Below are 15160 nucleotides of genomic sequence, written 5' to 3' on the forward strand. Positions count from 1 at the left end.
ATTCATTTTAAGGTTTCTGCTTCTTCAGTGGCTGGAGGTTAGTGGGGTATTTTTAGCAATGGCCTGATCTTGGTTGATTTACTCTGCAGAGCTTCTGTGTTGTCTTTGCAGTGAGGTATAAATCAGGACTAAGACATCTAGGAAGGAATGGACTACAGTGTACTAGATTAAACTCAGGGGACATGTCTCCCTTCTGGATGATTAGTGGGAGAATCAAATGAGACATTTTGACTCTCCATGTGGATAGTCTGGATAACTATACTAGGAGCTCACAATCCGAATTTTTTGGTTTGTCATTATTTTCACCTTTCAGTTTTTCTGTCTTTCTAAGTTTAATATTCACTTACAAAGTATTTTTTATATAAAAGATACATTCTCTAAAGAAGGAAAATTCACTCAAACATTATTTGTTCCATTTGAAAAATGGCATTTTAGCTGTTTGGGGTTTTTTCCCTAAACCTATAAAGTCAGCTCAATTTCAAACTTTTCAATTTGGGTAGTTGTAGAACATATTTAAAAGCTTGAGTTTAGGAAGCTCGCAGGATTTCTCTTTTTGCTTTTTTTTTTAAGCCAATCTCTCCCTCAGTTGCCATCCATATTGAATTTAAAACAGACTTGCAATGGTGGCAAATTTTCACACACCAGTAACCTGCCTTATGGGTCATTCTTTTTCTATAAATATTGAAGTTTATATTGAGTTTATATTGGGGAGCACAAAGCTTTCCAAAGGAGATAACGCTGTGCCCTTGAATTGCTCTGTACATTGATCGTGTGGAGATAAGAGGGCACTAAAGTATTCTGCTAAAGCAATCTTATTCAAGCTGAAAACATTCCAGTCAGTTTTCTTTCCTTTTGCTCCTCTTTCTTCACAGCTTTGGTGGCCTTTTGTGGTTGTAGAGACATGAGAATCATAGAGACAATCAGTCCCCTCAGCCTGAGGAGCAGCAGTTAATTCCTGTGATTGATAACTTCCCTGACCAGGGCTGTCACTGAGGCATCCTGCTGGATTTCAGGATATTAATCCTCATCCTATATATTTCTGTCCTTCATGTTGTTGTGACAGAGAGCGTGCACCACTATACACTAAGCTCTAAAGCAGCTGAGGCTGAGAGCAACATCATAGCCATGTCAGAGGTGAAAACATCTCTGCCTTGCTGCCAGATGACTTTGAACTGGACTACAGGCTTAGCATGGTTCAGAGCGAGCACCCAGCACCCTGATGGCGGAGGGCCTTGCTCACCACATGGCACCTGGCAAGGAAAATAGGTGTTCGTATTCACCCTGGCTGGTCTGGGGAGCTTGAGCACTGGCTGGTGTTGAACAGTCCCACACTGGATATGTGCAGACGCTCTCTGTGTTCAGCTAATATTGGAAAGGTTTAATTGATATTTTTCCAATGACAGTTTGAATTTCAGTGGGTCGGTGAGCCAAACTGTGGGAGATGTAGCACCATTCCTGACCTCTTGGACCTTTCACTTGTGAGCTGCTAACAGCTATTTAATGACTGGGCAGCTTTGATGTTCTGCTAATATGCCTGCCTTTGCTCCCTTACAGTAAGTCTTTTCCAGTTCCCTAATCTTGTTCACTGCCTGGTTGAGCCAATAGTTTTGACATTTTAATGAGAAAGGAATGGCTCACTAGACTCAAGGATAAAAACATTTATTTTCAGTGTACATGCAGGCTGCAAGGAAATCATTTAATCAAAACCTGAGAGGTCAAAGAAGATATATAGGTTGAATGAACTCAATTCATTTATCTGTGTACGTATGAATATGCACAAATCAATGAACTGATGAAAGCACAGTAAGTTTAATTCGTGCAATGAAAATTTAAAACACATAAAGGAACATCCAGGAAGGCTTCTCTGCCTTAAATAATCAAAGTGGGAACAGAGCAGAGCTCAGTTTCAAAAGCATATGTATGGTCAGACTTCTCTGTGCTAAAACCACCTCCAGAATCACTGTTTACTTGACAAATAGAATTCTACCCTTTGTTTCTCTTTGAATAAATGTTTAAATATTTTTAGAATATTTTTTATATATATATTTAATACAATGAGTAAAAGGAAGAGGAGGAAGACACATAGTTATGGAAATACATACTAGTTCTGCCCTCTGATAATGTAAGGTCATATTTATAAACCAATGATTTTGGATTTGGTAATTTTGGAACCACCAAGCCTGTACAGGATTTCACTAGTGAGGGATGCAGCACATCACAGGGGATGCTCCCGCAGGTCTGGGGGAGTATCTGTCATGGAATGACAATACAAAGTGAACAATTTGCTGTTGGAAGAAGCAATCCAGTATAAGAAAGACTAGGCAATTTTAGTAAAGTTAAATAAGAGCATGTCTAATTTACAATTTGATACATTTTTAGGTATCAAATTGTAATAAACTTCACTAAGTTTTGGCTCTGTAATGGAAACATAAGTTTCCTCCAGCTCACCAGTTAAAGACGTCAAATGCCATGCAGTGCTTTAAAGTAATATAGATCTGATCCTAATAGAAGAGTTTTCATGTGGATGTAAAAACTCCAGTCCAGAACTGGAAGAGCATAACTGCCCTCAAGCCTCACTGCAGTGAGGATTTGAGCCTAGGGACAACTGGGCATCTGTTTGCAAACATCCATGTGTTTCACTAAGAGATGAAGCAATGGGAAATTCTGGCTGCAGGGAATCTCGCATTAAGCAAATAACATTATGATGAGGAGCGTACTGAGACTGGAAGACTCCTTTCTGGAGTGTAATCTGGGTATCGGCATAATTTGAATAGTTCTTTTGGTCATCTCTGCTTAAGGAAGACTGTTCTTGGTGCTAGCAACTGCAGAATTCCGCTTGTTATTCAGGTAATCCATGTTATTCCCTTGGTTCTACCACTTCTTATTCTCACACATTTATTTCCCTGACATTCTGGGCTCAGATCTATTCTTGTGTTGATTATGTTGTTTGACACAACCCTCATTCTACTGATTCCTGGATCAACAGAAATTTGACCCATCATTTATCACTGCCTGTGAACTCTTCAGCTTCTTTATATCCCTTTAAAAATACTAAGTGGGTTCTTTGTGTCCAGACCCATTTTTTTCCTTCAGTGAATGTGCTTCATTGACTGAGGCAGCTTTTCTTGGGGGTCTCTTGAAGCACCCTTTCCATGTGCATAGAGGATCCCCTTATGCAGAGCCTGAGCCTATTGGTCTCAAGCTCAGCACTGTACTCAAGGACATGCTGTGCCTCATGCTTCGTTTTGTTCATTTATTCACATGGAATTAAAAGTGCACCAGAAATAATGAGTAAGTAGGGCAGGGTAGTGAGTTAAAAATAAGCTGTGACACGCTTCAAGCGTTCCTTCATGTCCAGTTACATCTGATTACTGTACTACTTGCAGTGACCACTGTCACAACCGTTTCCCCGGCATGGTTATAATAGCTAATATAGCAGCTTCCCTACCACTGGGCTTCAGGACTGGAACTGCAGAGGAAAATACAAAGCTGCATTACCCTAACCATAGCACATGATGAGAAACGATCTCTGTTGCCACATTCATCTTTAAAACACTGTACTGAAAACATTACTCCATTATTTAGGAGTGGGTGGAGCTGGCCTGTTACCAGCCACTGCTATTACTCTATTACTGATGCTCTAAAAGTTTTTGATGACAAGCTGAAGTTGCTCAGTTATTAATAGAGATGTTATATTTTATTCATTTCAGATGAAGAAAAACATAGGATATGATATAAAATCCCCCAAAGCTGAAGGGGCACATGTCTTCAGGACTTTGAATCATTGAAAAGAAGAATTTGAGTGGAGTGACCTTATGAACCTCACCTCTCATGGCTATTTTTCTACACATGTGTTTAAATGGTCTCCTTAAACCATCCAGCCAAGAGCAACAGCTATCTTTTAGGTCCTCTCTTCTCCATGGGGTACTCTTCGAAGCATTCCCATACCATGTTTACTGCGCAAGGGGCTTGAGTAAAGTCCTGCACCTCTGTGATGGCACTGAGCTAAAGCAGGTGGCTGTGCACTGTGGAAACAAAGCTACGTGACTGTGTTTGCTTTTCTTTGTGTTGCAAAGTTGTGCCAGAGGCTGTCTGAAAAACAAAGCGCTGAGTTTTGGGGCATGCCTTTTGCCCTGGGTTTAGGGCGAGGCTCTGGACACCGTGCTGGTATTGGGTGGTGGAGGAGAACATCTGCAGAGTAGTGCAGATATCTCCTTCTATGAGCTGTAGCATAGGATACTTTGGCTTGTGCTAATGTGGGGACAGAGTCCTTTTGGTGAGTTCATAAATTCATCCTTGCCCACAAGTGTGGATAACTCAGCTGCTGAGTAACAGCATCAGTTTTACTTGATAGAGTTTGCTCACAACTGACAGCTTTGATGGACCAGATTCTTGCAGCAATAGAACAAATGCTCAGTTTGCATTAATGCTCGGAGGCTGTGACATCTGTGGCGCACTTTAGGTTGACACCTGTTTAGTGCTGGTTATTCCTGAATTTGTCCCATTATAATACAATCATGCTGTCATTTCCAATGTGGCTGTTTCCTGCACAGACATGCACAGAACTGAAAAAGCTGTTTTATTCCTCTCCAGCTGCCTGGAGGAGATAAGTCCTATCTATATCTCAGTTCCATGTTTTGCATCTACCAGAGGCAGGAATCCAGCACACCAATATCACTGAGACATCGCTGTGTTAAAAGAGAGCATGAAAATAGATATGGGACTGTGGACAGATGTGTATTTTGTAATTTACAGATTTTGTTAAAGTGAGTTTACAGGATTCCTCACATGATAATTTTTAAACAACCAGTGCTTTGGCTGCACATCTGCCTTTGCAGCCTAGCAGAATTTGGCCCAGTTTCTCATTTATTGGTTCCTGAGGGTTAATCCAATGCAAACATTTTTCCTAACTACTAAATGCAACTTATATCTTGCAGAAAGAATAAACTGAGTCATCAGGCAAGTTGCTGATATCAAAAATAGCTTCACAAATAAATTGAAAGCAAAGGCATAATGTCTGTTAATCTGTTGGAAAAGTTCTGCTGGTGACACCAATATCCACATAGAAAAACTCAGCTTAATATGAATGTTAGCAGTTGCAACTGTATTGAATGCATAAGCAAAAATGCCTGCCATCATATTTAAGTGGGATAAACTTTTGAGGAAAGGACAGAGAACATTCCTTAGTCATTCTTATCCATTTCACTATTTTGTTTGTCAGCCTTTTGAACGTTAAATTCTTAGTATGTTATCAAATGACAGAGACTGTAAGACAATGATTATAGTCCACTCCAGAGGCAAAAAAAAAAGTTACTTCTGACTTGGAAGGTTTCCGTTTGCTAACACTATTATTTGTGATATCATTTTTTTGGTCCCATACTGTGGTTATTTGGGGCTGCAGACAGGAATAAGGATGCTGAAGTAGGAACAGCTTAGTTCACTTAAAAACCACAGTGCATTTTGAAGCTCTCTTTCCTGCCTGTGGAAAGTATGACCCTCCCATTTTACTCCAAGGGAAAAGGCTGTGAAGAAAGAGTAAATGCTTCTGCTAGGCAAGGTGTGCCATTTATTTTTCGTGACATGGTCACAGTCCTAACCAGACTGCTTTCACTTATTAACATAATGCGTGTGTGTCAACTCAAAGCCATATGTACTAGCAAGGGAAGATGCTAGGATGGAGGTGAACAGTAGAAATTCTCACTGAGATAAGCCTTGAGGACTACATTAAATAATATTTTTCTATTTGTGACAGCAAAAATAAAGATCGCAGAGAGACTTTTCAAAGTATAAGAAGGAGATAAACACCTACTCACAACTGAACATCAATGGGAGTTACCTGCTATCCACACGTATGATAGGTGAAAATCAAAGTGGAATATAACCTGGATAAATTTAACTTCCAACCTGTGTGTTAAGGCAAAAGTTTTGCTGTGGGAGTATTCAGAAGTGATAAACACATAAGAAAGGAAATGCCAAAAAAGTTACAGGAGATGAATGCTGTTAAATTCATGGGGACTTAGAATAAAATCCAAGCTTCTCAATAAGACCTGCTTTAGGTGCTGGATAACTACTAATGAAAGTTTACTGCGGTGTTTAGCTCCTGTTCTCCCAGCCACATGTAGACTCATGCAAGGAGACATTAAAACTGATACCATCTGTGGCTGATCGTTTGTAAGCCTTAATTAGTAAAAGTTTATCTTTACACTGAACACAATCAGCGTGTTTAGCAGACAGTAGGCCCGCACATGTCAGCAAGAAGCTTTCCTCTAGAAATGCCATCATCCATGTCAGAAGAGTAGGAGGGGATCTTTAAGGCGATGGCAACAAATGACTGCAAAGAGGGACTTTTTCCTGTGATATTCCAAGGACGAGGTTAACACAATCATTTTCATATGGCCCATGGAAGATGTTTTCTCTATAACTTATTGACAGTTAGTTGAGCACTTGCATTTGAAACTATCGTAATACTTAACTAAAATGAATACTTGGCGTGACCAAATTTTGATGACATCTGTCATATCCCACACTGTCACAGAAGGGTTCTAAGGTGTAGAAAAACAGATTTTAACTTCTTCAGCCTCCTTTGATATGTGATCAAGGTCCATCTTGGGCTGGGATTCATATAATTTGATTTTAGCCAGGCTGGACAGCTAGTTTAACATGATTGCCAGTAATTTTAGGACTAGATGGTGGACTAGATGATCTCCAGCGCAAACTTCCAACCCCAAGCATTCCGTGATTCTGTGTGATTCACCCCATCCTACGATAAGATGAGATAGATGAATTGTCTGTCTCTGACTAGATGACTAGTTTTGATTAAACTTTCTCCTTTCAAGCTTGGGGGAAAAGAATCCTTTGGTGTAGAGGCGCTTTGCAATATTCCCATTGCTTCCACCTTAACTCTGTCAGGATTTAGCTTCAGCTGCCTGGAATTAAAACCCGGCAGTCCAATCCTTAATGTCACAGATCCAATCAAAATACTTTGTTCGCGTTGGTTTCACTTAGCTCTGGTCCATCAGTATCAGCAAAGCTAGGCCAGCGGTTTGCTCCAAACAGTTCTGTTGAGACAAGGAGATAGCAGAGCTTTTAGCTTGAAGGCTGATCTTTTTGAAAGCTTGGGGATCATAGCAGTGATCCTCATCTAAGAGAGCATGAACTATCTCACTGCTTCATTTTAACTATCTGATAGCGAGAGCAGATCTGGCTGTAGTTTTGGACGCAGATGCAAAGCAATTCTTCCAGATGGAAGCCAGAGTGAAGCAGGCAAGATGCCATCTGGAAAGAGAAGGGCCTTGCTGTGCAGATGCACATTACAAAAAGGATAGAAATATAAAATTATAAAAACCCACGTATATAGTGAATGGGATATTTCATTGAGTATCTTGTGGCTCACTCCAGTCTTTCTAAAGAGTGAATTGTGAACAGCAGCATGTAGCCTGGTAATAAAGCCCATAGTAAGAATCAATTTCCATCTTTCTGGACTTAGCTGGGTGAGTTTTTTTGTGTCACTGTTTATTTTGCAACATGGGGTTTATCCAGATTTTGCACTCATCTGGATGTCATATTTCCAAGGCCTGTTGCAAATGGTGACAGTTTTGGGGTCTTGCATTATACAGCTCCACACACTCCCCTGTATTTTGCTCATGAACTGAACTGACAGACAGCAGTCTTTGTGCAGTGAATAAGGGGAGCTGCACTATGGAGTTAAAAAATGTGTTTCTTAGAAAGTATTTTTCATTTTGACATTGGACAAGTTTCTTCACAAGGATCTTATGGAGTCAGAAACAAAGAATGGACAAAGAGGAGAAAGTGAGAAAGCAAGGTTGGTTTGACTGGTGAACATGGGAATCCTAAAAACCAGATCTCTGTGTATCAAAGTTATCTTCCACACTATTTCTTATACTGGTATTTACAATTGAACTTAGGGTCAAGCAAAGCTCATGCCAGCAGCTCTTTGTAGCAGACCTGTCAGCTCAGCCTCTGGCAGCAACGTGTGCCAAGCTTGGAGGCTGCTGAATTACCACTGGTTGCCTGACTGTTCCTCTCTGGAGTGTGATGGGAACTCATCTGCACATCACAGCCCTCTAGTTTGCCTTGCCAGGCAGATGGCTTGTGATTTATCTTGAAAGAGCATCATTTATAGAGTATTAATTCATAACAATCTCAGGATTACTGGATGTGAATTCATTACATCCAGACTGAGGACCGTTTTCTGAGGCAGCTCTTCAGTGCAATCCTGTCTGTAGATTTGTGAATACATTTATGTTCAAGAGCCATCAAATCTCAGACAGGCTACATCTGCCACATCAATTTTTAAAAACTTTTTGTCATGGGAACAAACATGACAGAAGTCTGTGAGAAGCAGAAATAATAATGATTCATTTCAGCTACTCTTCAAATACCCTAATGAATTTGAGACTATGCATGGATGGAGCCGCAACTGCTTGGTTGTGTGTCAGAGTCCATACTGTCCTCTCCTCTAATGAGGACTTACTTTTAGAACCTTTTTTCTTTCAGGTGACAGACCTCTGCTGTCTGGAAGCCAACAAATATAAAGGAGTTGCTGAACAGTTCCTGTGACTGTATAGTGGCAAATGTGTGACAAGTGTGTCTTATAACACAAATTTAGTAACTATCAAACTCCAACAGTCCACAAAGAAAAATCAAAGCTCTTTCATACCATTCTGCTGCCAATAGGCCATCACAAAGTAGGTAAGGTTGGCTAGAGCAATTATGAGAAAGCTCTCAAATTGGATTTTGTGTTAGAGGAGAACTGGCATTCTGTGTACATAATGAGTATCTGTATTTCTGATGGGGGCACTGGGACTTTGGTCTTGCCTTCATTTTTTTTAAAGAGAACTGTGACAGTGTAGAGCTGACAGCACTTGTCACTCGCTCTCTGGGCTCTCAGTCATGAAGCCTCAGGAGCTTCAGGGTCTTATCTCCTCTGGTATAGAAAATCCAATGGTTCTTCTATTCTTAGCCCAGAAAATTTAACTGCAAACACTGCGCTTCAGGCAATTTTGCCGCAGCTGAATTTACTGGACTGAAGAGATATAACTCCATTATAACAGGTCATAACTAGTAGTAAATATCCAGCTGGAGGAATCTAAACAGAAATTAAGTGAGATTCACACTCCTGGAGGGATGACTTTTGACTGTTTAGAAAATCCATTAACATCTCCACAAATCCCTGGAAAATACACACATTTTTTTTGCTTGGAAAAAGCCACCCTGAAGCGTCGATGGGCTGAGAACAACTCCGTTGTGAGAAGAAGGACTCTGAAATCAGGATAAGAGTTCTGGGCGAAGGGATTATTGACTCAAGCCTTGATGAATCTTAATGTGAAGAAGCGATCTAAAATGCTGTTGTTTATTCATGCCAACCAAAATAGCTGCCCATGTTTTTAATGTATAGCCCTAGAAACCTGCTGATTGAATGTTTGCACTGCTTCTAGGTAAGCCACTACAGAGAATACATACACTAATAAGAAGAAAAGTTGAAATGAGAATATATCACAATCAGCTAGTACTTAAAGCAGGCGGGTAATTCGTGGTAAGGCTCTGAACCCCGGGAAAGCTGGGAGCTCAAAGCTCTGACTAACTTGGTTCCCTGCTCTGAAGCTAGAAAGCAATTCCTGCATCTTGCTGCCTTTCTACAGGAAACCTGGACTATTTCTTCTGAGTTGAAATGGTGCCAAAGGGGTCCTGCTGAGCTCCTGAAAGGAGTGCATAGTGGGCTGAGAGCAGATGGCCACATGGCCAGGAGATCAGTGGGCTGGCCCTACACATGTGGCTCTGGTTCACCAGCCAGACACATCCCCAACACCCACGTGGACTCGAATGCAGTGGGAAGAGTGATTTGACAGCTCCTCATCAGTAGCTTTTCACCCCATGGAAGGCAATGTCTCCTGATGCAGTTTCATGGGTGATGAGAAGGCAGCTGCTTACCTAAAAACTGTTTATAGTCCCTGACTTTGCACTCTGACACAGGACTCCAGGTGTAGGTGGGAAGAATGTGAGGTTTGGTTAAGATTAACCATCAAAAAAATCATACTGGAAAAGATTAGAGCAAGCAGTCTGAAAGCAAAGCCTTTTTCAAAGTGTTGCTCTTAACTGTGTTTCTAGGCTGGAACAGAGAAGCTGAGAGCAGCAATCCAAATTTTCAGCTTCTCCACTGAGCAGCATTAATTAGGTTTTAATGTCATTTGACTGCACTATGCAATGAATCAGACAGTACTGGACTGACACCTGACAAACTGGAAAAAATGAGCAGCTTTGCAAATCTATTCATTATGTACTGGCAAAGATGAAGAAATCAATCAGGAATAAGATAGAAACTGCAATATAGAACTGAAAGCTGCCACAATACTGGCCAGATATACATGAGTGATCTGAGAATAACCAAATCTTAAGTAAAACAGTTTCCTTCTGGTACCATTACTTCTCTGAAGAATTGAAAAAGTGCAGCCAGTTATTTAGTCTATATAGCTCTGAATGTCCCATTTCCAAATATGAGCAATAGTGTAAGAAAGTGTAGCAAATGTACCACCGGATGGGACTGACAGCCCAGTACTTACTGTCTGCCAGAGAGCAGGAGTTACTATTTAGGAAGAACAGAAACAAATGGTGACATCCTCCAGTGTATCCCCGCTGTATCTCTGGCACTCCCAGTTGCTGTATTTAGGATATCAGGGGGCACGTCCCTATCAAGTCTTCCAAGGTATCCATTCTGACCTGCTGTGCAGGATCTTGTTTTATCCCTTTGTCCTCCTGCTAGTACTATTAGCCTCCACCAGTGCCTGTGGCAGCCATTTCCAGTGGTTCATTGCTGTGTAATTACTCTGATTTACTACTGCAGCTCTGTATTCACTCACCCTCTTCATGAATTTTGTCTGCCCCAGCCGCCTTTTCTCCATACTGAAGACATTTTTTTAGTCTCTTGTAAAACAACTTCTTCCACTGCACCATTTTAATTGCTTATTCTCTCTTCTCTGCCTCCACTACTTCTTTCTTGAGGTGTGGAGCCCGGGACATCCAACAGTACGAAAAAGGCATGAGCATGATCAACTTTTATATAGCTGTGAAATGATATTGTCTTGGCTTCTGCTGCTCAATGTCCGGATGATTTCTGAGAACTGTCACTGACAGTTCCAAGGTCTCTTTCCATAGGCATCAGTGCCTGTTCTGAGTTCAGTCTGAAGCAGGAATGTTTCATATTCTTTTCTTCTAGACGTATCACCTAAAATTTATCTATCTTGAAGTCCATTTGCCACTTTTATGCCCACCGCTTGGTTTTGTGAGGTCCTCTGAATCTGCATATTTTGATGCATTTGCTAGCTGTCAGAAACCTATATAAAGGGGGAGTGTCACGAGGATGGAGCCAGGCTCTTCTCAGTGGCAAACAATGATAGGACAAGGGTAATGGGTACAAACTGGAACACAAGAGGTTCCACTTAAACTTGAGAAGAAACTTCTTCTCAGTGAGGGTGACGGAACACTGGAACAGGCTGCCCAGGGGGGTTGTGGAGTCTCCTTCTCTGGAGACATTCAAAACCAACCTGGACACATTCCTGTGTGACCTTATCTAGGTGTTCCTGCTCTGGCAGGGGGATTGGACTATATGATCTTTTGAGGTCCCTTTCAGTCTCTAACATACTGTGATACTGTGATACTGTGAAAGCTAGGCTCATTTGGAGGAGGCTTCTGATGCACAAGTTTCCACGAACTTGGCTGTAACACAGCAGAGAGCCAGTGGCAAAATTCTGTCCTAGAAACACCTGACTCCCTCTGCCTTCTGGAAGAGCAGTCAGGCATGTTTCAGCTCCAGTTCCTAAGCAGATGTAAGCATTGCACCTACTTTTACACGTATCAGAAATCTGAAGGAAAGGTTGCATACATCTAAAGTTAGTATCTCAACACCTCCCTAAACCAAAAGCACTATTTAACACCCTGCCTAGGTTACTCAAACCCTTGATTCTCTCTCATACACACAGACTTTATAGAGTTGGGAGAAGATTTCTCCAAGAACTGCAAGGGGTCATCTCAGCAACACGCTGTATAAATTGTCATGTTCAAAGACGGTGACAAGCTGACAACTTCCTAATAAGAGCCTAACACATTAGCACTGCTGCCCCAAGCCGGGCAGAAGAGCTCTTTTGCAAGTGGTGTAAATTAAAACCAGCATGTAATATGAGATAGTGATGTGCTGGGAAGGAGGTACCTGGCATTGACAGCAGGCAATGAAGATGTTCAGTTCAGCGGGAAAAGTGGATGCTGATTAGAAATGTACAGTGAGCTCTCTATGTGTGCTATGAAGCATCTGTGTCAAATTTCCACCTTGCTTTTTTCTATAACGCAAATGAATTCTTGGTTACTGGGAAGCTGATTTTTAGTGCCCAAAATAGATCCCTTTATTTAGCTCATAAGGCAGCAGGTGGTATTTAGCCCAGTCTATGTTTTGAGAGGCATCAGAAATGATCTGACTGGGAGTTTGTACACAGCTTCAACTTATATGTTTGTGAACATCTACTTAAACCAGCATTTTGAGACCCCCCAGCTGTGCTTCCACAGCTCCTTCATATTCATAATGCCTTTTTGTAGTACAGAGAGAAAAAGTACCTGAATGTTGATATTATTCACTTTTCCAAAACAACCTTGAATTAATTATTGTCCGTGTGGATGAGATGCAAAACAAAGTATAAAGATAAAAAGAGTTGCAAATATGCCTGGTGGCTGCTGGATAACTGAAGTTGTCCCTCACCTTGTGATCAATAACAGTTTATTGACAGTTCATTAAAAAATTCTTCCATGTGTTTTTGTCTAATTTTTCATTAATAGACTAACATTATCTTTTTTATCTATCGCCTAACTGCATGCATCTGTTCTGTCACAGTTTGCTTGTTCACAGCAAGCAGTTCGGAGTAGAAGAACCCATATTCCATCATCAGTCCTTATACTTTAACCAGCTCCCAACCACAAATCCCTCTAGTGACACTGAAAATTCTTTTCTGAGAGTCATTTATTGGACTACTGGGTTTGTATGCTCTTTCTTAGCAAAGAATATGTATAACTTTCTATTGATAGATCTTAAAAATGTTTGTCATATCATGTCAACTGCTTCAAGACGTGAGCTGGTGCAGAGCCTAAAAATAGCTACTTGAAGGTGATTGGACTGGCCTAGAGCCAGGCTGGGATCAAGGAGGAATAAATGTGACTTAAATTCACTTTTGCTCACTTGTGTTCTAAACTCTGACTGAAGACTGCTTGAAACTAATGCAAATGATATGGCTCTGTATAAAAAAGAGCGAGAATGAGGAGAGAGTGAAATTTTTACTCTAGTTCCTATGTTGTTTTCATCACTGCTAAGGCAGCACATTGCCCATATTGTAGGCGCTACAGAGTCTGTAAAACAAAGAAGTTGGCAATCTTTGAAGGTATCAGTGAAAGGTTGTTTCCCCAAATGGAGCGTAAGAGAAGGAGGTGGAAAGGGAGCTGCCTACCTCCTTCCCAAACTGCAGCTTTGTACAGTATCTTTTCTGCACTTGAACCCTTCTTTAAAGATAGCACAGCCTGTTCCTAAGCTAATTGGATACCTGAGTCACAAGAATCATTGGAATCACCATAGTGATAACAAATACATCATAGAGGAAAAAAATCAGCTGTTTAAGATGGACTACCAGTGGCCCTTAAATAGATGCTTACTTAACATTTGGGATTTGGATTTCTCCATGAATAGCAATTCCAGTGAATAAAATGCCAAGTAATACCATCTCCTTGTAGGGCTGGCTTTGACATTTCCGAGCATAGCCTCTCTCCTGGGCCATCATTTTGCACCCACACTTGTCTGACAACTTGCTGAAGAAATGCATCCAAACAGACAACGAAATGACTGGATGATTTATGCAGAAGGGAAGTAAACAAAATACCACTGAGAATAAAACCTTTTCAAATGCAACTATAAAAAGCAGTATCAGGCAGTTCCAAGTGCTGGAAAATTGCTTTTCTCACTGCAGCTTGGCTCATTTCAATTCAGTCATTTGGGATAAGATTTATCTTAATGAGGTTTGACTGGACTTTGACTTAAACATCTGAAGGCTCCACAACAATTGTTGCTAGGCATTTGGTCCGGCTCATTTTTGGACAGTTAGCTCATAGCCATTACACAGAGACAGCGATGTTCTTAGAAATCTGCTGAGAATAAAGACATTTGGTAAATCAGTAGGACGGGGACTGTGAAAATGCAAGTTCTCTGTCCTGTTCTGTGGCTCAGTTTTCATAAATGATGATTACATTTGTGCCTATTTCAACTAGAAATCATTTTGCCTCGGAAATTCTCCACACTTCTAATTTTCATTTAGACTCATAGTCTTCTCTATTTTCAAATGAATCGTTGGTTCTTAGTGTTAATCTCTGTATGTTCTCTTTTTTTGCCTTTTCCCTTCATCCTTATGTTACCTCTCTCTTAAGAACAACATGCAAGAATGAAATGTGAATGGTGATTTGCCCTGTTTCACCCAGGCAGTATGTCAAGAAGCTATGCACAAAATCTGTGCTGTGCTGTTCAAACAAATGACACATTCATTAGATTCAGCTGAGCATGGGAGGAATATTGAAGATGAAGTGCAAACTGTAAACAGGTCACTTTCTTCAAGATAAAGTGGGTTATTTCAGTGCAAGACCCAATTAAATGCAATTTCTTTGAACTCTCCCTTTTGTGGTCTAATGTACGCCTATTAGGGAAAACAAGATTATTCCTTAGCAATTCTGACTTTCCTACTTGTGGATACATTTGTTCTAAATTACTCTGTGGCTCTCAGGGAGCTTGTAATTTACAGATCTGGAGATTTCCATGTGACATAGAATGAAATCCTAGTTTGAATAGATCTCCTGTTTCAACTGAAAAGAATTAAATATGAAGAGCTATGTCTCCCACTTGTGAAATGAAGTTCCTGATGAATGATTTCCCCATTGTGTGAGAAATTGCTAATACACTATGTGAAACTGTGTGAAATGTTTCAGGGCTCTTTCGTTAGTTTTTTTCCCAAAAAAATTCCACCAGTTTCATCCAGCTTAACATTGGGCCAAGGCAAGTGAAATAATCTAAAATGTGGGCATCTCCAAAACACTCTTCTGTTGAAAAGGTCATTGATTTGTTTTG

Source organism: Psittacula echo (assembly GCF_963264785.1).
Source record: "Psittacula echo genome assembly, chromosome: 11".
Classification (NCBI taxonomy): domain Eukaryota; kingdom Metazoa; phylum Chordata; class Aves; order Psittaciformes; family Psittacidae; genus Psittacula; species Psittacula echo.